Source organism: Chelonia mydas, chromosome 18 (genome assembly GCF_015237465.2).
Source record: "Chelonia mydas isolate rCheMyd1 chromosome 18, rCheMyd1.pri.v2, whole genome shotgun sequence".
Lineage (NCBI taxonomy): Eukaryota > Metazoa > Chordata > Testudines > Cheloniidae > Chelonia > Chelonia mydas.
The window spans coordinates 17,799,266-17,823,555 of NC_051258.2; the positions used below are offsets into that span (position 1 = coordinate 17,799,266).

At 45.8% G+C, this 24,290-nt stretch overlaps 2 long non-coding RNA genes across 2 annotated transcripts; one reads left to right on the forward strand and one right to left on the reverse strand.

Annotated features, from left to right (window-relative positions):
- Positions 1-941: 941 nt before the first annotated feature.
- LOC122463249 lies at positions 942-3,575 on the reverse strand. Its single transcript, XR_006286428.1, has 2 exons — positions 2,926-3,575; positions 942-1,436 (listed from the first exon to the last, which is right to left on the reverse strand). It is a non-coding gene; the product is annotated as an uncharacterized LOC122463249 (long non-coding RNA).
- A 3,639-nt stretch (positions 3,576-7,214) lies between these two features.
- LOC122463250 lies at positions 7,215-20,317 on the forward strand. Its single transcript, XR_006286429.1, has 3 exons — positions 7,215-7,316; positions 15,756-15,875; positions 20,186-20,317. It is a non-coding gene; the product is annotated as an uncharacterized LOC122463250 (long non-coding RNA).
- Positions 20,318-24,290: the final 3,973 nt, after the last annotated feature.

Here is a 24,290-nt window from a genome sequence, read left to right on the forward strand (position 1 = left end):
TCACCTGAGACCCAGTCCACTGCCTTAACCACAAGACAATCTTACCACCCAGGCAGACATATTTAATACACCTAAGTCCATACTTGCTTGTGGGTAAGAGATGGAGAGAAACATGCTGATCTTGTATGATATTACAGAAGAAATTAGACAGAAAGGAAGAGAAGGAAAGACAATCCTAGACAGTTCAATGTTATTAAAATGCATCTAGTTTGTTTCCTATGAGAAAGCTATTTGGATAATGCCTGTGTTCTTTGAAAGCCTCTCAACAAAAGGAATTTATCAGCTTTTCCTCTTTCCTCTCATTCTGGGGCTTGAATCAAGTATTTCTAAATGTTGCATTATCTCTAAACACCACTGGTGGTGGTGGGAGTAGTTTTCCCATTGGGGGGCTGGTTGTAGCTTCAATATAAAATGTTTATTGGTCAATCTTGCTTGGATTTTTTTTAAATCATTCAACCCATTTTCCCAGCCTGATTTCTAGGCCAATCCGCAGTGCACATGCACCTCAGTTTTAATTACCCCCTCAGAGAACTGCCTGGATTTAAGAGAGGTTTTGGAGCTGATGTTAGAGATCAGCTGGGTTAATGCCTGTCTCCATAGAGCAAATGGACAGATTGCATTTGACCCTTGGATGGGAGAGGATGAATCATGGGAGGAAACGCTTCCCCCCCCCCACGTCTCCCGCTGTGCAATTGGTTTTAAATGGATCATTTATACTTCGGGTCTAATTTTGGTGTGCTTACAAAGCTAAGGGTGGTGTTTAACAACTCCCCAATGCAAGCTTGGATTCTGAGAGCCATACTGACAGATTACAAAAGATATTTTCCCCTTGTGATAAATCTTTTTTCCCCTTCATGCTTGAAATGAGTCATCACTTAGCCACAATAACATCTAGTGTGGGGTTAGAGCTAGGAAAGTGACTAGGTAAAAAACGACAAGTGTGTGGTTCTTGTGTTTATTCCTTCTCTGAGCCAGATTATACAATCCTTATTCCGCCCTTTGAAGTCACTGGGAGTTTTGTCCATGAGTCAGAACTGAGTAAGGACCAGGGAATCTGACCCAGTGTTTTTCAGATTGCATCAGTTTTTCAAGGCAAATTATTATTTTCATGGGACTCTGCCTGGGACCAGACAGCTGGGATCCGACTGCCTCTTTTGTCATCTTCATCAGTAACAATTTCACCATTAGGAATTAGTTGACAATTTTCATAGTGCTCAAGAAAGAATAGAATCCAATGTGCTTTCTCCTAAATGCACAGGCCAGCTCTTGCTGTGGAACAGGAAATGTGAACAGATCTGACTCAAGGACACATGTATGTCTAGTATTTGTGTTTATATTTTTCCCTTGGCTTTTGTAATGCTTCAGGGAGCCGTTCGCAGGGCTGAAATAATGTGGTCTTCTCATCATCTTCTAATGTGGTCATCTCGTTTCAGTTCCTGTATGGGTGGAAATGTCATAGGAATAGTCGTCCATGTAATTTCAGCCCCATAAATGGCCCCGAGGGAGGGAAAAAGACCATGAAAAATAAACACCAGTGCCAGGATATTTGGGTTTATTCAGATTTAACTGAACACTGAACTGCCCTTTCCCCCATAGCTCCCACAGTTTTGTGTAGAAGCCCAGTGCCAAGTCCTACAGGCTCCCCTCATCTGAGATAATCACAATGCAGCTTTCAGCCTGTTTGGCTTTGCAGTGTTTTCTGGCTCACACTGCCTTGTACAAAACTGTCTGTCATAGAGGAAGCTGTAATATCACATGCGGCGGTGGTGAGAGAGAACACATGAAAGGAAGGTACAGCTGCTAAACTTCACACCAGAACTGAATCCAAATGGAGACGGAGCAGATGCTTCAAGCCAGCCACAGAAGCATCATCAAACAGAATGAAAAATGAAGTCAGAAGAGACCCAGGCTCATGAGAAGTATATTAAATCACCTTTGCAACCTTGCTGACTATTTAAATTATGGTAGCACTCTCACAATCGAGATCGGAGCCCATTGTGCTAGGTGCTGGTACAAACAGAGCAAAAGACAGGCCCTGCACCAAAGAGTTCACAAACTCAACAGACAAGATAGACAAAGAGTGGGAAGGGAAAGGAAAAGTGGCTTGCCCAAGGTCACCCAGCAGATCAGTGGCAAAACCAGGAATAGAACCCAGGAGTCCAGTGGCCCAGTCCAGTGCCCTACCTATTGCACCTCAGCTTAGTTGCCAGCCCATCACAATAGCCCTCGTGCACTCTGAGCCAGCGCACCCATCGTTCACAAGCCCTCATCGACGCTGCCAACTGCTCTCTACGTTCATAATATGTCATTCCGTTAGCACCTGGCACGGCACTGTTAGGACAGCAATGGTGCCTGCCTCATCACACAGCCAGTTTCCCTTCTCCAAGGCCCAGTGAGTCAAGTGGAGCTGGGATTGTTCCCTCCTCATTATGAATTAGTGGTTCAAGTCCCTGCCTTCTTGGCCGCTCTTGGCCCCCCCCAGTAGAAACCTCTTCCCCTTTGCTCCTCAAAATCCCCAGCAGGTTTTCCCTCACAGCAGTCCTTTCTGTCACTGCTCCCTTCTCAACAGGAGGTCAGCATGACAGATATTTGCCCCCATATCAATATCCCAGAGCTTGAGTCTCTGTCGTCCTGCACACTGGGCAGCCATTGAGTGACACCAGAGCAAAGCAGTTGCTAAATGCTAATCGGGTCAGAATGGTATCATTTTACACCCACTGTGCATGGGTATAGATAACTGCACAAGATGCATGGAGAAAACAGAGTCGGGCCCAAAGTCTTTAGTATTTTTAGGCATTCTACTACATGAATACATATCTGTGCCTATTTTCTCCCTCCTCTGCCACAAAATTTACTCTGCACTCCCTGCAACTCTTGGCAAGAACAACACGAAAACTAGAAGTGAATGCAAACTGCTGAGCATACCTGCAATTCCAGCCGATACAGTCTCTTCGGCTCTTTCCCTTCTCCGCAGGCATGCAGGACACCTCAGAGCAAAGGTGAAGGTGCTTATCAGCTCAGGCCCTGTACCCCAACACAAGCAATGAAACAAAGCACCAAAGCCAGATGACTGACTCATAGAAAGTTCTTCTACCCCTTTCACTGCTGACCTGGTTTGTTTCTTACAAGAAGCTGAAATCCTGGGGAGCCAGCCCCCTGAGCTACTGTTATCTGGCAGGAATCACCAAAGCATGTTTTCCACTCATTGTCATGGGTCATGACCTATAGCTGCTGTTGAAGGTCTGAGGCTTTCTTCCTTCTTTTACCTTTCCCACAGCAGCCTTGATTGCAAATTGAAAAATCCTGTAGCAAAGTACTCCCCTCTCGGGGGCTGAGTGTCTGTCGCCTCCGTGAGCTGGCGCAGTGTAAGAATTCCACAGTTGTTGGTTAACTGTCTATCTCAATTACATCAGCGATTAGAGAAATGTTGAGCGGTTCAGGCTGCAGGGCAGGGAACAGGTGACCTACTGTTCCTTTTGCTAAACATATGCCTGGAGTGCTAATTGCACAGGCCATGTGTGCAGTGAGCCATGGTGTCGTTTCTGGGCCTCAGCAACCCAAGACCCATGTGAAAAGTAAAATGCCTCAAATAAGCAATCAGATGTGAGTGGGAAAAGCTGATGGGAGTTTAGCATCAAGCTGCCCCTTTGGTTAGTCTGTCCCAAGCATGAGATCAGATGGGGAGCATTTATGCCCCATCTACGGCAGTGGTTTTCAAACTTTTTTTCTGGGGACCCAGTTGAAGAAAATTGTTGATGCCTGTGACCCAACAGAGCTGGGGATGAGGGGTTTGGGGTGTGTGAGGGGCTCAGGGGTGAGGCAGAGGGTTGGGGTGTGGGGGTGAGGGCTGTGGGTTGGGGCTGAGAATGAGGGTTGAGGGTGTGGGAGGGGGCTCTGGGCTGGGACAGGGGGTTGGGGTGCAGGAGGGGGTCAGGGCTCTGGGCGCAGGCTCCAGGATGGGACCGGGGATGAGGGGTTTGGGGTGCAGGAAGGGGTTCCAGGTTGGGGAGGGGCTCAGGGCTGGGGCAGGGGATTGGGGTGCAGACTTACCTCCAGAGGCTCCCGGTCAGCGGCACAGCCAGGGTGCTAAGGCAGGCTTCCCCCTGTCCTGGCACCATGGACTGTGCTGTGCCCCGGAAGCAGCTAGCAACAGGTCCGGCTCCTAGGTGGAGGCGTGCAAGCAGCTTCGCACAACTCTTACCTGCAGGCACCGCCTCCCCAGCTCCCATTGGCCAGTTTCCAGTTTCTGGACAATGGGAGTGCAGAGCCAGTGCTCGGGAGCCCCGTGGCCACGCTGCCTAGAAGCCGGACCCACTGCTGGCGACTTCTGGGGCGCAGCGCGGGGTCGGAACAGGTAGGCACTAGCCTGCCTTAGCTGGGCAGCACTGCCGACGGGACTCTTAACATCCCGGTCGGCGGTGCTGACCAGAGCAAGGCGACCCAGTGCCTTACATGCCAAGACCCATGGTTTGAAAAACACTGATCTACACTATGGACAGACGCAAGAGAAGTGTAACTGAGGCTTGAAGCCCTAAATGTGCCTTCATTATAGATAACACGTTTTAATGTGTCCGCCATCCGCACAATGCTTTCCCCTGCCCGACTGTGTTAATCTGCCAAAAGCCTACTTGCATCCATGTGTTGGCTGGAAAATGTGGGCCTCAGCTACATCTACCAAGCATAGGCAGCATGTAAGGGAGGCTAAGCCCCCTTTAAACCTCACACTGCCGGGGGCGGGGGGCAGTGGTGGATTTGGGGCCCCCTGAAAAATCTCCCCCAGCCACAGCCCCGGGCCATGGCAGGGGCATCGTGCTTTTCCAGTGGGGGCGGAGCCTCAGGGGGGAGAGGTGAATGGGGTGGGGCCATGGGCGGGGCCGCAGGTGGAAGAGGCAGAGTAGGGGGATGCTCCAGGCTCAGAGCTCCAGCCAGTGCAGAGAGCAGAGGCTGAGAGCTTGACCCCGGGCTGGCCCTGACTGAGCTCTCAGTCCTCCCCTGCTCCAGCCAGGGCCACTGGGGGAGGAGGTGAGAGCAGCGAGTGGGGCATGGCCTGTGTTTTTCACATGGTGCAGTACTCTGAGATTTTCCACCCACTCATAGACCTGGGAGCTAGGAGCCCTGACTAAGCCAGTTGTACATACACAGTCGGGCCAGCCTAAGAACCTCCTTAGAACGCACACCTGGTCTGACAATCATGTCCTAACTATTTCTGTGTGGGCACAAATGTCTGTGTAGAGTCACTCTGGTTACAAACCTGGGACCTGATCTGAGGAACCACTTAAGCACATTCTTAACTTTAAGCATGTGAGTAGTTCCATCACCTTCAAATGGCAATACTCTCTCAGGCTTAACATTAAGCATGTGCTTAAGTGCTTTCCTGGGTGAGGTCCTTGATGATAGAGTACACAGACAACATGGATGAGGCGATATCTTATTTTGGACCAACTTCTGTTGGTGAGAGAGACCACCAGAAATTGATCCAGTAAAAGATATTACCTCATCCACCAGGTCTCTCTAATATCCTGGGACCAACATGGCTATAACAACACTGCGTAGAGAGTAGGCAGGTCTTTAATGCAGTTCAGCTGGAGACCCAAGGATAGTGTCCAGATGCACTCATGCATGTCAGTCTGATAAGGACCTAACTGCACAGGCTGTACGCGTCAAGGGAGACAGGGTGTAGTAAGTGGATGTGCCGGGGATACTGCTTATCTGACCGAGAACAAATGAAAATTCATCCCAACAAAGGACTCAGTGCTGTCGAGATAAGAGCAAGCGCAGCCTTTTAGGCTGGACGCTAACAGTTGAGGCCCTCTGGAATATACTCAGGCAGCCTAAAATAAAAATTCTGCATGGACTATTAAGAGATTACATGGCTTGATTTTGAGGCGCAATCTAACTGCAAGTGTACTAAAAAAATCCCACCATCTCCGCACTAACTTTTCACGAGATGCTTAAATAAATTGATACATAAATTTAGGCTTGGGGGAGGCAAAACACCTGCAAAGCAGGGGAGGATTACAAAGCAGGGGAGGGTTACAAATTCAGTTGTAAACAGACATGTTTGCCTGAAGTTCAAACACAACAGTTTTATGCCAGTGCATGGGTGACCCAGGAGATGAAAGTGACTTGTATTAGCTGGGCTGGAATACAGCTGCTCTGACATTTTTTGACAGAATACATGAACAAAATTTGGTAAAATTTGGGTGGGGGGGGAGTCTAAACAAATTGTTTCAACTTTCTTGTTTTGTTTCGATAAGGTAAAAACATTCCAATTCATTTCATTTAGATGTTTATATTATAGTAAAATATTAATGTTAACATTATATTTTGTTATATATTTAATATGTTTTATTTAATATTTATTTTATTTAATACAAATATTTATTTAATATTTCATTATAATATAAATGTCTAATAAATAAAGAATGTCCTTCTTTCAAAACACGAAGACCCATTCAAAATAACACTGATACCCATCGCTTACAGGAACAGAGCCTGATCTCACAGCACCAGTACAAAGCGAATGGGCCTCCTTCTTCTCGAACGCCCACTGGTTTTGTATTAGTGGGACTCACTAGCATTACTCCTGATTCACAATGGCGTCAGAGGAGAATCATGTCTCAGGCTCATGAAGTTCATTGGGGTTTCAGTAAGATGTGGTTCACGTCTGTGTGGGTCCAGCTGGGCATCCCTTTCATTTTGGTGGTGAGTACTACTCTCCAAGAGGGCCCATTGTGTGTTACATTAAATCAACCATCCCTCCCATTTTACAGATGGGGAAACAGCAACAGATGGGAAAATTCTGCTCTTATTTATACCAGGTTAAATCCCAGCTGCTCTTGATTTGCACCAGCATAGCTGAGAACAGAATTTGGACCTCAGGTTAAAAAATGCACAGATCCATGCACAGATCACTAGGGCTATGCTCTCTCCCCACCAAGGAATAAGGCAGATTGTTATTTAAAATCCCAGATCTAGGAAGCCATTTGAAATGAATAAAAGCACCGGTAACGCCTGTCACTGTGGCAAAGCAAGGGAACAAAGAGCAGCTAGCAGAGGTGTGATGCACACAGAATGCCAGCTGTCTGCATATCACACACCCTTTTGCACTCTGTTTATCACCAGCCTTTGGAGCATTGGGCAAGACACAACCGCCACGACCGGGAGGAGTACTCACCCCATCAGTTTCCTGGGCACTGGTGGACCTTGGCATTTCCTGCCTTCTACATCTATAAGCAGGGACAGGCCCTTGTAAAAACAAAATGCAATGGATGCTGGGAGCACCTGGCTGGTGAGCATGTGCAGAGCAGGAAAAGGTTTGTTCTGCCTCTTTTTCTCTTTGCTGGGTAGCCAGGGATATGCTTTACAATGGGCAGGAAGCCAGCTGCCCTGGGAAAGCATGTGACCTCAAAGGTCTAGCCCTAGGCCACTGGTAAATCTAGATTTAGGGCTAGATTGTCCCTAGTCCTTGCAAGGATAAGCACCCCTGGTACCTCCAGGGCTCGAATCAATCACTGTCACTGTGGCCAGGGACTGCTATCTCCTAGAGTCCTGTGGGTGCCCATCACTCTCGAGGGAGTGGAGGAGGAGCAGTGGGTGCAGTAGATTGAAAGAGGCAGGGGCGTTCGCACTACCACGCAGCCAAGGAAGAGGGGAGCACCACTCCTCAGGTCAGAGACGAGAGGGAGCTGCACCCTTTCCATTAAGCCTGGGAGAGGCAATGGGGCTGAGGCACCTTGGACTGAGATGCAATGGCCTGGGGAGCTGTGCTATCCAGTAGAGAGGGCAGTCCATGCACTTCTCCCCTGTGCCCCACGGTGGGTTGGCTCCATATTGTTCCCCACCAGCTCTATGCTGCAGTCTGGCCCTTAACCTGTGCTATGCTCAGGGCATGGCCTGCACAGGCAGAGATGTGGGCTGGTCTGATAAAGGGGGCAGCTGATAGAGAGGGCCTCTAGTTCTGGCAAAGGGACTGTCTACATGGCTGGTATCATTGCAGTTGCCAGAGCTGAAAATAGCCCTCAACACACAAAGCCCCTGGCACCGGTTCTCTGAGCGCTCCCGCTGTCTGAGGTGCAGCTGCTCCAGCTTCCAGGCTGCAGTGCAGCCATGACATCCAGCAGGTGCGCGTTCAATCAGTGACAGTGTGTGCATTTACCAAGGAAATGGCTGATCTCACAAGGTGCTGGGCACCTGGGAGCAGGAACAAGCCCTTAAGTTGAAAGTCTCCCGAGTTCCCTCCATGCTCCCTGCAGTTACGGCTCCATGCAAAGATAGCTTTGGTTATCTGCAGGGAGTTTCTGGTGGGGAGGGTTCAGAGCTCACCTCTGTACCTTGGGCCTAGCCCCAGGGGTATTCCGAATGTGGGTGAGATGCTGGCTCATGTAGAATGAGGTCACTGAAATATGGCTCTGGAATTGCAGGCTCAACACCACTCTCTGGGGAGTGCAACATCACAGTGCTGTTTGCGGGTTCATGGACACTCCACTCCCCTGCCCTGATTGAGAGTAAAGGGGTAAGGGAGGTGGGTGGGAGAAGGGCTAGTCCCTCTCTTACTTTCACCAGTGAAAAGAGTGGATGAGAAAGTGTCCACAGCATGTGCAGGGACTCGGGGAGAAGCAAGGCAGGGCTGCCTGGTAGGAAGGAGCTTTGCTGCTTGTGAGTCAGTACATTCTAGGCATCTCTCCCCGTCTCCAGGCAAGACCACTGAGAGGTGAGGAGTCATCTGAATTAATTACTGGTCTAATTTCTCTGTGGAGGCCTCAGACACTGTCAATCCTTTTCCTTGGCTTCCCCTTTCACTCTGGCAGGTTGGTTCCTTTGCAGCAGTTGTTCCCTGCCAGCGCTTGCTGCTTTAGTGATTCAGAGATTTCCTCTACTCTACTCTCACGGCTCTCTCTCCCTCCCCCGGAGAGCAGCTTAGGGGTGTTAATAGCACATTCTGCTATGGGGCTGCCCTACTGAGCCCATAGCCAAGGCCTGCTAGGGCATCGATGCCTTGCTCATCACCATGCTGTGGTCAAGCAACAAGGTTGTACCTGGTTTTCCTGAGTAAAGGAACCTGCTGGGTTTGTGGCATCAGGTTCAGAGGCAGAGCAAGGGAGATGGGAGTCTCGCCATCCAGGTACGCTGTGACCTTCATCACTCTAGAATCTGAACACTGTATACCTTTGAGATGGGTTTGCATTATCACCCCTCTTTTACAGTCAGTGAACTAAGGCACAGAGAGATTACGGGACCAGCCCAAGGTCACACAGCAAGCCTGTGGCAGAGATGCAAGTAGAACCCAGATCTTCTGAGCCCCAGTCCAAGGACCTTCCCCTCAAGACCACCCCTTCTCTCTAAGCTCCTGGGAGCTCTATTCCCAGCTTCTAGCTCACTATTGGGTATGTCACTGAACCTCTCTGTGCCTCAGCTTACCCATTCATTAGGTGCATAACAAACTATTTCCTTTCCAAGCACTGGAATGATGGCTGACAGGGCCTGCTAAGGCACTGACTGCCATGATATTGTTGCTGTACTCAGTTTTTTAGCTGGTGGCTATGGGGGCACCCTATGACACTCGGATGCAGAAGCACAGCAGAATTCCCCTCACCCTGCTTAATAATGATTCCAAACGGATCTAGCAACACCTACAAGTGTCAGGGAAACGAACAATCTCAAGTGGCTTTAAGCCCAGCTAATGAGCTGAAAACGGTTCAGCAGCAATTGAGTGAAATGCTCTCATCTAGGGTAGTAGCGAGAGCATCTAGCGCTAGTCCTGCACGGGTAGGTACGGCAGATAGCACACTTCAAGCCAACCACCCTCCAATCCTTTCGACTGGATCCCCAGCTAGCACATGCTCGCTCACCTGCTGGTAACCATATGTTTCACTTGTTCAAAAACCTCTCTCCAGTTCTTCCCCGAAGAAAGGGAAGAAGATGCTGATTACTTCTCTAGGTCCCACCCAGAAAGCCTCTGCAGGAGCAGACAGGGTTTGAACTAACACCCATGATTTCAGTGGGCTTTGGATCAGGCCCATGGTCACTAGCAGTATGGCTGGCATGTGTGCTCATAGCTTATGCACGTGTGTGGCTACCAGCCGTGAGGCTTTCTAAGTGCTAGGAGCTCTCTACCTGCCCAGCTCCTCCTCCTCTGAATTTACAGACTGATTTTGAGAAAAACCTCCTGGTCAAAAAGGTGATGCCAGCTTCATTTTGTTTCACCAGTGTGTGTTCCAGGCTTTGTTTGCAACCCACACAACCTTTGCTTTACTGGGAGGTGCACAGATTTCCCAACTTATTTGCACGTCTATAGGAGGATATGAGAACTCACATTTTATAAAGCCCCTACAACAGGATTGCCAACCCCAAATGTTCAAAAATCATGAGATTGGCTTTAAAATAATGATGCTTTTTGAGCCTTTATTGTGCACTGGGGTCACATTTTGAAGCTTTCTCAACAGCCACAAGGGCTAGAAACTTCCTTTTTCTTTAAGGATGAAGGCTGATATCATCACATCTCCACTTGACTCCAGGAGCTGGGGCTTTAAGGAAAACAATAACTGTCATGAGACTAGCAGCACTGACTCCCGGCAGCAGCCCCAGACGCTGAATATAGATGCCTTTAATTTGGAGAGGTCCTGAGCTTGCGATACCTTTGGTCTGACATGCTGAGGTGCTGGATCCCCACAGGCTAGTGCTAGCTGAGATCCATGGGAGATGGAGGGGCTCAGCACCTCCTGACAATCAGGCTCAAGGTTTTTCAAGTTGGAGACACCCAAATCAGTCCCCACTTTTGAAAATTTCAGTCGACATGCCTTTCTTTTTCCAAGCCCCAGGGCTAAGAGGAAGCAGTTGTCCCTTCCTTTCCATCACTTGACAGCCTCTCTGTGCTTGGGTACAAATTGCACTAAAGAACTGCGTCCGTTACCTAGTGAAATATAGAACATCAGCCTCTTTCATTTCCCCAGCACTGAGATGCTTGCATTTGCTGTTTTACATATTCAGGCTAAATACATGGGGTTCAGTTATCAGGGGGGTTGTTTCCCACAGCTGTTATGAACAAACCTTAAAATTCAAAGCAAAACCTCTGTGGTTTCTCATGCTTTCCAGTGAAACAATCGCTATTCCCTCAGCATCTGCCCCGCCTGCAAGGTATTCCCCTTAAACAGGGCTAATGCTCATCAGAAATGTTTGTAAAACCGGTGAACCTATCTGATTGAACTAGGCCACAATTTGAGTTCATATCAAAACCATGTAACTTTCTTCTGCGAGACTTGGGGCTTTATTGCTATGGCAGCTTTACCTAACTCTTCATGGAATGGGCCAAATTCTGTTCTCATGGCCTGATTCAAGGCCTACTGAAGGTTCTGGAAAGGCTCCCATATAATTCAGGGTGCTGCAGATGAAGCCCTAAGTGAGTTATTTGGAAAGCTACCTGTTTTCTTGCCTAGGATACAGCAAGAAAGTGTTTTGTGAGGAGGGCTTTCTGAGGGCAACTATCTTCCCCCAGAGTGGAGGCTGAATGGTGCAGAGATGGGATTGGGACAATTTTCTATTAGGCTTCTGGAGCAGCCATCTCGCAGAGCTTAAAGCTGCTCCTTCCTGTCAAACAAGAGCAGAGTTTGCAGCTCCCCAGTGGACGCTGGCATCTGACCCAACTCCGGCTGTTTTTTTTTTTTTTTAAACTAGGTCTGGTGTAATCACTGAGGTCACAGCATTAGCACAGGAGTGTAACTGTCACCATGGAAACTGGCATCTGCTTGATGTCTTGTTTTGAAGGAGCTGAAAAGCAGCTTGTGCTCAGGGGGAGAGACCTCCCGCGAGCGTGCGGTTCCCATCATTAGAGCGTTTACCTCTCCAGTGTCTCAATTACATGTCCTGCTTTCCAGCCTTGCCCTATTATCGGAGCACCGTACTCTCTAAACGCACCAGCTGGTCTTGTTTCCCAGAATCACTCAGACCCATTTACTACGCCCCTTCTTTGTTATTGGTTTAAGATCACACCAGAGATGGGCCCAAGCCAAGTCCCCTGAATCCAACCTGCCACTCGTGGGATCCAAAGACGGGAATGTCCATCTCTAATTTATATTAATAAATCAAACAACCCCCAATCTATGAAGGGAATCGTAAGAGGAGGTCAGCAAACAGCTGCCCTCTAGCATCCCTGCAGCAATTATAGTCAAGGTAATAAATTAAAAGTCATTCGAGAGGACACAGGGTTACAACAGCTTTGAAATGTTCTGACAACTACACGGCAAAGCGGATTCCTTCAGTCCTACTCTGCATCAACACTCCTCCCCTGCCCCATTTGTTCATTCTCTCATCAGATACCAACAGCTAGATCTTGCAAATGGATCTGCCCATCATCTCCCTACACCTACCTGGAACCCCATGTGAATGCAGGGGGTTGAGCTCAGGCCAATTAATTTGTAGGAACTAAACTGTCAGATGTTTTGGGGCAGGAACTGTTTTTATTAGGTGTGTGTACAGCACCTAACACAATGGGGCTCTGCTCCCAGAGTACAGCCTGTAGGCGCTACAATAAAAATAACAAACAATATCATCATCATCATCATAATGGCAAGATGCTACTTTCCTATTGGATTGTTAATTATATTTAATATCCTGAATCGCATTTGAAGTGATTTTACTCTTTGTCACTGTGGATAGTGACTGGATGTCTTCCCTATTTCACCCCAGTTTTCTTTGAAAGGCATCTTCTTGGCTGGGACTATAGAGAGAAGCCTAACTATATAGTAGATGTGTGCATAAAATTCACAAGGACACTTGAAATAACATAGCATTCATGCTTTTTGCATTGCAAATCCCAAAGGTGGTTCTGCTTTCACAGCAGAGTCATTGCATTTGGGTTATTTTCTGAATGAAGGCTTCTTTTTGAGCTTTGTCTCAAAACCAGGCTAAAATTCTACATGGTTTTCAATGTTAAAATAGCTCTTCACTCACTATTTGTGGAAAAATAAAAATCATCCGAGGACAAAACTTTCATAATACATAACTTCATCTATCGATACACACACATAGCCCCATCTTACATATGTGTGTGTGTGTGTGTGCCATTTATATGGCTACACACATGTCTATATCTATATACCCACACATACCCCTTAGATGGGAATATATATGAAGTTACATATTATGGAAGTTTCATTCACCGGTGATTTTACTTTTATATACAAATCACACATACACTGCCAGCTAAGGTGAGCATATACATACATACTATAATGCACTATATAGGGTATTTATGTTACATTATAGATTATATAGATGACTGATGGTTTGCATTTCAACTTGCAGTGAATGGATGGCTGTTCCCTTTCATTTTAAATGTTCTTCAGCAAAAACAACAAGATCAGAACTACTTCCCTCAATCAGAGGCAGTGTCTGAGTATGGAATCAGCTATGATTACACCCACCTGAGCACCTGCCCACCCATCACAAATTTAAAATAAACGCCTTGTAAACAATCCATCTGAAGTCTGTTCAGCAGCATTATCACATTCCCAAAAGGTGAAGAAGGCATGAAGAGTGAAATGGGGGAAAAAAGGAAGAGCTAGATTTATTGGGATTTCCTTTCACACTCACTAGGAGAAAGTTTTGCTGTTACACCATTTAGCACCACAGCAAAGGACATGTTCTGGTTTACAGTGCTAGCTTAAGTACACCAGGAGTGCAAGCAAAAGTAGCAAAATACCACCAGAAAGGCATCCTGGTCCAGTTTGGAGCAAGAAGCACCCAAAATCTCACTGAAAACCTGCTCAAATGCGAGTTCTAGCCCAATTTCCCAGCCATCTCTCTATAAACATCACAAGATAAACAATGCGATCTGCTCCAGTGCTTCAGATAAACAGTTTGCAGGACAAATCCCAGCATTCTCAGCAGCATTGTGGGAATGTGCTTTCTCCTCTAGAATAAGACAGGGAAATCAGGAGTTACTAGATATGGCAGAGGAGCAGCAGCAGTGACTTTAAAATGGTCACTTTAGGGCTACAGTAGCTTAGCTCCGCCAGATTTAAAAGGTCAGGCTCAGAAAGGCATGCTTGGCAAAAAGAAGGTATCCAGATACTGGGAACAGTTCTAGGCCCAAAGCAGTCACAGAATTATATATAACACCCCTAAATAACAGGGCTAGTCCAGGGCATACAGGATGGTTTGCTGAGTCAGGCACTGGATGCAGACTCAGGTAATCTGAGCTCGAATCTTGATTTCACCAGGAGATAATGGGTAAATTACTTAATCTATCTACCCTGTGCTGCTATTTGTACAATGGAGATATTAGTTTGCTATCTGCCAGAGGTGTTGCCTCGGTAAGATGCGCAGGTATTTTGGTGAGGAGGGTAACATAAGTACCTAGATAAAACAGTAGTAGAAGAACATAGTCCTGCTGAAAGATTGAAGTCCTATGTCATTTTGCTGGTGCCCAGATACCAAAGCAATGGGCACATGTGAAAGAGAAAGGAGGCACAAGATAAAGATGCCCAAGAGGCTCATATACACAGTATTTGAAGGCTGGGACTTAGGGGCAGGTTGTCAGATATTTGTCCTGCATTTTGGGGGGCCCCTTGTCATTGCCACTGCATGGTTTGTTTCATGGTAAAACCGCTCCTGGCCCCAGACCTTTCTATCTGCCATTATTCTGTAACCTCCATTTTCCCAGGTATCAGCCAGAGATGGATTGAAATTACAAGCTCTCTGGGACAGGGACTGTCTCACTTGTTACTCATTTGTACAGCACCTACCACAGTGTAGGGATCCTTGGTCAGAGTTCCTAGGCCCTCCTCTAATATGAATAAACAATAGCACTAATAACACTGTGCTGAACCATCCTGAACTCTGGGAGCGTGCAGAAAATGTGGCCTAGATCCAAACCACCTCCCTTCCTCTGGCAATGAGAGCCCACCTATTGAGGTTTTGGGGTTAGGGAATCACTCTTCGTTTGACTCCTCTGCAGTATTTCCTTATATCAGAACAAGGGCTGATGGTGATCTCATTTCCACCAGCACAGATCAGGAATACGTCCACCCCAGGGGATGGCTCATCTTACCTTTTTCACTTTCCAAGATAGTGGCTTTTTCTGGGATCAATTATTTCCTGGAACAGAAATACTTCCTTTAAAAAAACAACCCACTGACATAACATTTTCAAATGCTGTGATGAGACAATTAATGTTTATTGTCTTGTAATGTTTAAAGTGTAAATGAGCTGCTAACTTTCCTGGGCACTACATTCCTTCAGCTCTTCTTTTTTGGGGGATGGGGGAGATGTATCTGGCAAAATAAGCAATAGTGGCTATTAGCATCGAGTGGAGGAGGGACGTGCGCACGTCACCTGCGCAGTCCCCAAGGAGTCAGAGGAAGTTCTGTTATTATTCCTGCACGGAGCCAAAGCAAAACCACTAGCCATGGCTGAGCTAGTGGGAGGAGAGACCATGTTTGAGTGCAATGTTGGGGGGCTCCCCCTCTCCCTCGTTTGGGCTCTGCTATTGTAACAGAGTTATGGTGCTGGCTGGGTCTGCGTGTGGCACGTTCACAGACAGTCCCTAAAGGGTGTAGCTCCTTCCGGGGGGAAGGAGCCCTGACTTAGCAAGTGACCCTGGGAGGAAAGTGGAGGGAGGGAAGTCAGCAGCACCAGCAGCAGGAGGGGAGCTGCTTCTGTCCCCCTCTTACAGCGATAAACACATGTTCTGTTGTCACTGAGCTCCTGCCTGGGTCATCATTCCAGGGACTCTGACGGCTTGTGCTAACCCACAGAAAGAAGACGGCGAGGTCACTCAACACCGTACTCTGCCCATCCTGGCCCATTTCCATCTCCAGATCACAATGTGCTTTCCACACTCTGATTAAACCCGTCAGCACCCCTGGGAAGGCATGGTAAGTATTATTATCCGCACTTACAAAGAGGACAATGGAAATATTTTTGCCTTGCCTACACTACCAATATACAGTGATTCAGAATGGGTGCAGCTGAAGTGGCGCTAAACATGATTTGGCTGCTAGAGTAGACAAGGACAAATCATTTTAAGCATCTGTCATAAATATAAAGGGAAGGTAACCACCTTTCTGTATACAAATCCCTACTGGCCAGAGGCAACATCCTGTTACCTGTAAAGGGTTAAGAAGCTCAGCTAACCTGGCTGGCACCTGACCCAAAGGACCAATAAGGGGACAAGATACTGTCAAATCTTGGGGGTAGGAGGCTTTTATTTTGTGCTCTTTGTTTACGTGTTGTTCGCTCTTGGGACTGAGAGAGGCCAGCCAGAAATCCATCTTCTCCAACCCATCCTAATCCAAGTCTCCAATATTGCAACCAGTATAGGTAAACCAGGCAAGGCGGATTGGTTTATCTTTTGTTTTATGTGAATTTTCCTTGTGTTAAGAGGGAGGTTTATTCCTGTTTTTTTCTCTCCTGCTAGTAATAGCTCACCTTACCTGATCACTCTCGTTACAGTGTGTATGGTAACACCCATTGTTTCATGTTCTTTGTGTATATAAAATCTCCCCACTGTATTTTCCATTGCATGCATCCGATGAAGTGAGCTGTAGCTCAAGAAAGCTTATGCTCAAATAAATTTGTTAGTCTCTAAGGTGCCACAAGTCCTCCTTTTCTTATTCCTGTTTTCTGTAACTTTAAGGTTTTGCCCAGAGGGGAATCCTCTGTGTTTTGGATCTGAATACCCTGTAAAGTATTTTCCATCCTGATTTTACAGAGCTGATTTTTACCTTTTTTTTTTTTTTTTTAACAAAATCCTTCTTTTAAGAACCTGACTGATTTTTCCATTGTTCCAAGATCCAGGGGTTTGGGTCTTTGATGATTTTGTAACCAATTGGTTAGGATATTATTCTCAAGTCTCCCCAGGAAAGGGGTCTCCCCAGGAAAGGGGGTGTGTAGGGCTTGGGGGGATATTTTGTGGGGGAGGACGTCTCCAAGTGGTCTCCTTCCCTGTTCTTTGTTTAAAACGCTTGGCGGTGGCAGCATACTGTTCAAGGACAAGGCAAAGTTTCTACCTTGGGGAAGTTTTTAACCTAAACTGGTAAGAATAAGCTTAGGGGGTCTTTCATGTGGGTCCCCACATCTGTACCCTAGAGTTCAGAGTGGGGAAGGAACCCTGACATGGTGGCAGAGCGGTGGGATCATTTTGAACCAGAGATCATTTTGAACCAAAAGCACAGACCCGTAGAGGTTTTTTTTTTTTAAGCTGAGAGCAGCTAGAGGGTTTTCTGTCTATTTGCTTGGAGACAGCGGTGTTAGTTTTTTTACAAAGGGATTTTTCTTTTTTGAGCTGGAGTTTTCTCTACCTAAAGGCAGGGTAGTTAACCTCCTGCAGGGAAATTCACAAGTTGTTTTTTTGCCCCCTAACTCTTGGGTATAGCTAGAGTTATGCACAAGAAAGCAGGAAAATGACTACCAGTGAAGCAGCTAATAAACTAGAGCTGGCCAGATTCGAAGCTGAAGAGAAACAAAAAGAAAGGTAAAAATCATCTCTGTAAAATCAGGATGGAAAATACTTTACAGGGTATTCAGATCCAAAACACAGAGGATCCCCCTCTGGGCAAAACCTTAAAGTTACAGAAAACAGGAATAAGAAAAGGAGGACTTGTGGCACCTTAGAGACTAACAAATTTATTTGAGCATAAGCTTTCTTGAGCTACAGCTCACTTCATCGGATGCATGCAATGGAAAATACAGTGGGGAGATTTTATATACACAAAGAACATGAAACAATGGGTGTTACCATACACACTGTAACGAGAGTGATCAGGTAAGGTGAGCTATTACTAGCAGGAGAGAAAAAAACAGGAATAAACCTCCCTCTTAACACATGGAAAATTCACATAAAACAAAAGATAAACCAATCCGCCTTGCCTGGTTTACCTATACTGGTTGCAATATTGGAGACTTGGATTAGGATGGGTTGGAGAAGATGGATTTCTGGCTGGCCTCTCTCAGTCCCAAGAGCGAACAACACGTAAACAAAGAGCACAAAATAAAAGCCTCCTACCCCCAAGATTTGACAGTATCTTGTCCCCTTATTGGTCCTTTGGGTCAGGTGCCAGCCAGGTTAGCTGAGCTTCTTAACCCTTTACAGGTAACAGGATGTTGCCTCTGGCCAGGAGGGATTTTATAGCACTGTATACAGAAAGGTGGTTACCCTTCTCTTTATATTTATGACAGCATCATTTCAAAATATAGTTTGGAGCAGGATCCTCTAGGAAGTCTCTTTGGATACTACCATACAGGGCTAATTTACTTGTTCAGCGAGTAGATACGGCAGTGCTGGGCAATACAGAAAAGTATTTAATAAACAGAATAAAGAGGAAGGACAGGCTTGTTGTTTAGACACCGACTGGGTCTCAGGAGACTTAGCATCAAATGCTGACTTTGCTGCTTGTCCCTGAGCAAGTCACTCAACCTCTCAATGCCCCAGTTTCCCCATTTTCAGAAGAGGGATAACGATACCGTCTCTCTCCCAGCCTGCGTCTCTCTTGTCTATTTAGGCCCCAATTTGGCAGACACCGAGGCTACGTCTACACTTAAAACGCTATTGTGGCACAGCTGCAGTGCTTCTGAGTAGAACTGTCAACACCGGGGGTTAGGTCAGCATAGCTCCCTTGCTAAGGGGGGGGTGGACTTCTCAGTAGCTATGCCGATGTAACCTTTCCGCATAGGGGCTTGTCTACACTTGAAGTGCCTCAGCATCACAGGTGTCCTGCTGTAACTCTTCAGTGTAGACACCACCTATGTGAATGGGAGGGGTTCTTCCATTGGCGTAGGTGATCCACCTCCCTGAGAGGTGGTCGCTAGGTCAACAGAAATTTTTTTTTATTGAACTAGCACTGTCTACACTGCGGGTTAGGTTGGCTTACCTTCCCACCCCTGAGCGACATCGTGAAGCCAACTTAATTTTCTTGTGTAGACCAGGGCTAGACCAGCCCCGACATAACTATGCCAGAAAGTCAAATTGTGTAGACGCAGCCTACACCAACAGAAGGGGTTTTTCTGTCAGTGAAGGAACCCTAGCTCCCTGAATGAGAGTTACCTCAATGGACACATTCTTCTGTTGACATAGCTGCATCTACACTGAGAATTAGGTTGGCATGGCTACACTAGTCAAGGGTGTGTTTTTTCACACCCCTGACTGAGGTAGCCCTGCCAATATAACTTTCAAGTGTAGACTAAGCCTGACACACATGCTTCACTTTAAGCATGTGAGTAGTCTCACTGATGTCAAAGTTAAGTATGTGCATATCTGTTTGCAGGATCAGGGCCTGAAACTGTAAGTACTTTGGGGCAGGAGCTATCTCTTACTATATGTTGTACAGCCCCTAGCACAATGAGCCTCTGATCCTGGCTGGGATCTCTAGGCATTAACCTAATAATAACAGATTACACTCAACCGTGTGGATTGAAGGGGGAGCTATTCACATCATAACGTTGTTATTTTATTTGATATTACAAGAAAATGTTGATGGAGATTGGCCTTTCCTGTTACAGATCTGCACTTCTGGAGTTCGTCCAATATACCTTTTTATTGATGAGTGCCACATCTACCCGTCTGAGCTAAGCCAATTAATCAGGCACGCCAGCCCTTTCCTCAGCTGTCTGTGTCAGCACACGTTGCTATGCAATTGATGGGACCCTTGTAAAGGGTCAGGAGTTAATACATTTCACTGGTTTTCCGTTTGCAACCTATTTCAGGTTTATGAAGAGATATCAGTTTGGTTAATCACTTAAGCTTTACTGTTGAGAATGAGGAAGATTAGGCTCCAGCCAGGGAAAAAGTTAATAATTAAAAAAAAAAAGGCAACACAAAATCCAATAAAGGTGCCATTATTTACATCAGGTGTTTGTCTTAATAACTTAATTTAACAGGTTTACCTTTGTTTTAATTTTCATGAGGTATTTGCAAACACAGCTCTGTTGATTCAATTTGGGATTTTTTTGTGGGGGGGAGGGAATTACCAGGTGAAAACCATTCTATTACCACAAAGCACTTCTTTACCCTTTGCGAAAGGGGTAAATAAGTTCAAAATGTGTGCAAAGAACACAATTTTTAAAATGCAGTATTTGCCACTGGTCTAGTGAAAGGGAAGGACCAGAAGCTTGTAATAATAATACCTAACTCTTATAGGTTTCAGAATGCTTTACAAAGGAGTTCACTCGTATTATCTCCATTTTACAGATGGTAAAAATTGAGGCCCAAGGAGGGAAGTGACCTGTCCAAGGTCACGCAATAGCAGAGCTGGTAAGAGAACGCAGGTCTCTTGAGTCACCACCAGGCTACACAGTACAGTACCGTAGCACTAACCTCAAGGATCAAAATTCTCAAGTCAAGCCTCAAACTTCCCCATTAGAATGTCTTAAAAATCATGAGATTAAAAATAAAATGTTGGTCCTTTTATTTGCCTTCTGGCTTCTCAGCCTTCAGGCTACACTTTGGTCACATTTTTGTTGGCAACCACAAGGTCTAGAAAAAAGAAAAGAGTACTTGTGGCACCTTAGAGACTAACAAACTTATTTGGGCATAGGCTTTCATGAGCTACAGTTCACTTCATCGGATGCATGCAGTGGAAAATACAGTGGGGAGATTTATATACACAGAGAACATGAAACAATGGGTGTTACCATATACACTGTAACAAGAGTGATCATATAATCATAGAAGATCAGGGTTGGACCTCAGGAGGTCATCTAGTCCAAACCCCTGCTCAAAGCAGGACCAATCCCCAACTAAATCATCCCACCCAGGGCTTTGTCAAGCCCAACCTTAAAAACTTGTAAGGAAGGAGATTCCACCACCTCCCTAGGTAACGCATTCCAGTGTTTCACCACCCTCCTAGTGAAAAAGTTTTTCCTAATATCCAACCTAAACCTCCCCCACTGCAACTTGAGACCATTACTCCTTGTTCTGTCATCTGCTACCACTGAGAACAGTCTAGAGCCATCCTCTTTGGAACCCCCTTTCAGGTAGTTGAAAGCAACTATCAAATCCCCCCTCATTCTTCTCTTCTGCAGACTAAACAATCCCAGCTCCCTCAGCCTCTCCTCATAAGTCATGTGCTCTAGACCCCTAATCATTTTTGTTGCCCTTCGCTGGACTCTCTCCAATTTATCCACATCCTTCTTGTAGTGTGGGGCCCAAAACTGGACACAGTACTCCAGATGAGGCCTCACTAATGTCAAATAGAGGGGAACGATCACGTCCCTCGATCTGCTGGCAATGCCCCTACTTATACATCCCAAAATGCCATTGACCTTCTTGGCAACAAGGGCACACTGTTGACTCATATCCAGCTTCTCGTCCACTGTAACCCCAAGGTCTTTTTCTGCAGAACTGCTGCCTAGCCATTCAGTCCCTAGTCTGTAGCGGTGCATGGGATTCTTCCGTACTAAGTGCAGGACTCTGCACTTGTCCTTGTTGAACCTCATCAGATTTCTTTTGGCCCAATCCTCTAATTTGTCTAGGGCCCTCTGTAGCCCTCTGTGATCAGGTAAGGTGAGCTATTACCAGCAGGAGAGGTCTAGAAACTTACTTTTTTAAAACAAAAGGTGAGATTCTCACATAATCATGACTCCAGAAGCTGGGGTTTTAAGCAACGCACCAATTATCATGGACCGAGCAATAAAAGTTGGGAACACTGCTTGAATTTGAGGTGGTGGAGTAGTGTGGGCAGTAGTGGAGGCTGCTACTGTGAAGACACAGTAAATAGTTTTCCACAAAATTAGTGGTTTCTGGACTCAAAATAGTTTTTCAAAGATTATTTCAAAAATGGGACAACTGTGCAACCAATTCAGTGAAGTGTGGTCTAGTGGTCTGAGCAGTGGTCTGGGATTTAGTGTTTGTCTTCATGGAGACTCGTAAGAAAACTAATCCAAATTAATTTATAAAGTGCATTAGTTAAACCACATTAAACCCCGTTTCAATGTTCTTGTTCAGAATTCAAGTGGCCTTCATTCAATTTAATTCAATTCACTGCCAACTAAATTGAATTCATCAAGCCACTCTTTCATTCTAAGAGCATCTACCACAGGAGTTTTAATGTGATTTAATTGATACACTTTAAATTCAGACCTTCAGTTAATTTGGATTAATTTTCTTGAGGCCAGGTCTAGAAGCAAAGTTTAAGATGACCCAGCTATGTTGCACAGGATGTGAAAAATCCACACCCATGAGTGACATAGGTAAACTGACCTAACCCCGGCGCAGACAGCAGTAGGCTGCTGTAGCGTTTCCAGTGTAGACAAGACCTCAGTGCAGACAAATCTTAAGAGTGCTCTGCACTGTTGTGTGACCTGAGGCAAGTCACTTAGGCAAGATCCTCCATTTGATTTCATGCAGGCACATGGATGCGCGCACATGGAGTCAATTACAGAATCAGGGCCTCGACTAGTGCCTCAGGGAAAAATATTACAGACCTACCCTGCAGGCATGCGGGGAGTGATAATTAGATAATGGAGATGCTGTAAAAATGCTAATGGTTTAGTTATAACTGACTGTTAATAAATGGAGCAGTGTGAAGCTTTCATTATGAAATCTGCTAGCACTGGAAACTCACCCGAGCTGGAGATCTGTAACTCATCCTGCAGTTTGTCATCCTGTCGCACACACCTATGCCTTTTTACCATCTTGCATGGACTCATGCTTTAAAACTTATTTGTTTTTAACCAAGCTCCACTGTGAATGTTTAGGGTTAATTTGAACTCAGGACTCAGGGATGGAAGGACTCTGAATGGATTAAAACCAAAGAGGTGGTTTGCATGAATCTCTGACAGCTAAACCTACCATGTTTCAGGGTAATTGGAGATTAAGCCCTGAACTGAAGTCTCAGATCCAAACACCCATGCTCACTTGGGGAAAGTTTGCATTTTGATCCAAATGTCAAGCCTGGGTGTTTATACTGGGATGAGCTAAAACCCTGGATCCAAACCCCTCTACAGGCTGTGGAAGTTCAGAACTGGACTTTGCTGCTCAGATCTATCTTTAACGTTAATGCCTTGGAAATTTGAACATAAACGCTGATAATTTGCCCCAAAAATTGCTTTCTTCTGTTTGGCATGCACACATTGGTTTGTTATTGTAGGCTTGTTTATAGTATTATTAATAAGCAGCACTAGGTTGCCGTCATTGATATTGTTTTCCTGTAGGAAATTTTCAATGAAAGTGAAATTTTCCATGGACGTTTTCAAGTTGTTGGCTAAAACTCAAAAATCAAAATTTTAAGGCCTAGAACAAAGTTTTTTGTCTGAAATATTTTGTTTTTTGCCAAAATATTTTGACCAACCCCCCCCCCCCCCATTTTTTCCCATGGAACACAGACATATTTAATGTCAAAATCCAATTTTCTATCAAAAAAGTTTCAACAGAAAATTTCAACCATCCCTACTCATTGACTTTTCTGCTGTCGAAAGTGTTAGTGGTTTTAGTTTGTCTCTAACGTTACAAACAGTGCTAGGGACTCAGCAAAGGGGAATAAAGGAGAAAAAGACATATCAAAATCTGACCTAACTAGTAGTGTCAATGTCTCTTCACATTAGGCTCTTGACATCACTGGAAAGCATTTTTTACTTATGTTTAATAAAAAGCCCTGATAGTTTATGACAGAGCATGGAAAATGGCACTGTGATAAAGGAGTTAATGTTTCCTACTGTGGAGATTTTCTTGCTCTTAAAATGACTGGGAAAGCATCCCTCCCCAATTAGGAAAATATTCAAGACCAGCATTTTGGCTCAATGGACTGAGAGGATAGTTTTTCATCTGGTTGGATTCTGGTGTCACTGGTCCGTGTGTAGCTCTTGGGAGACTTGTGGGAGAGTTTGCCCCTCCCTCGGACCCTGTTTGCGCTGGAAGGAAAGAAGTAGGCAGTCAGGCCACAGAAACAGATGATGCAGACAGGTCTCCTGGAGTCACACATGGCTCCATAGGCCCGACTTCGAAGGCAGGCTGACTGGCTGCAGCTGATCAGCCAATATCATGTTACAGCCCAGTCTGAACTACAGAGGAAAGGGGGAAGTGAGGAACTGGTAGGTGCAAACAATGTAGGCAGAAAGACATTTTTTACTCTGCCAGAAAGAGGGAGAGGAGGCTGGAGACCTGTTAGGCACCATATATTTTGCAGCATTTTTTTTTTAGGATTCCAAAATGTATTTTACAGGCTGCCAGAGCTTTGCAAGCTCCCCAGCTACCTACTACAACTTGCCTATACTCGGAAGCAATTAGGAATGGGGCTGATCTCATTAAATATGAGGTAAGAGGGAAGCTGCACCAATGACCTTCGCACAGGTCAGTC